Source organism: Echinops telfairi, unplaced genomic scaffold (genome assembly GCF_000313985.2).
Source record: "Echinops telfairi isolate 266 unplaced genomic scaffold, ASM31398v2 ScPeMD7_7424;HRSCAF=8462, whole genome shotgun sequence".
NCBI lineage: Eukaryota > Metazoa > Chordata > Mammalia > Afrosoricida > Tenrecidae > Echinops > Echinops telfairi.
This window is the reverse complement of record NW_022111324.1, coordinates 31,601,916-31,602,465: the sequence shown is the minus strand read 5'-3', so window position 1 is coordinate 31,602,465 and position 550 is coordinate 31,601,916. Positions and strand designations below refer to the sequence as shown.

Below are 550 nucleotides of genomic sequence, written 5' to 3'. Positions count from 1 at the left end.
GCATTTTGATTATTAAGAAGTGGAAATAACATGTACAAGCACTTTTTTAATCCACCAAAAATGACATTTTGCTGCAAGTAAATGTTTTGGAGGCAAAACAAAATGCAAGTTGATAGTAGTTCTTTTTATATAGTGAGGCATATGCTTATTGTGCAAAACATGAGGAAAGGGCAATTTATACTAATTTATCATTGTAGTAAAAATAAAGACTAAAGCTAAGCTTGAGCAGTAGGATACCCATTAGGAATATTTTCTGTGCTATAGCTGTAAAACCTGGAAAATCAAAGATACTGAATACCACTGGGTGCCAGAATCCAAAAGCAGTATTTAGAATTTCCAGAATGGCAAACAAAGCTAACTAAAAAAGGAACAAAGAAAAAAATGGTAATTTCACAGCAAAGAAAAAAAAAAACATTTTTGGAGGCAAGGGTTTTTTCATAACCTTTACCAGTGTGGGCTGTTTGGGAGAATAAAGAGACCACACTCCACAGTGGACTATACATATCACTTAGTATAGTTCGCTACTATTTTGTGGCCTACAGTTTAAAAA

General features: G+C 33.3%; 1 non-coding gene across 1 annotated transcript; it reads left to right on the top strand.

Moving 5' to 3' along the window:
• Window positions 1–399: 399 nt before the first annotated feature.
• Window positions 400–543, top strand: LOC115872456. The gene has a single exon (XR_004047856.1). It is a non-coding gene; the product is annotated as a small nucleolar RNA SNORA4 (small nucleolar RNA).
• Window positions 544–550: the final 7 nt, after the last annotated feature.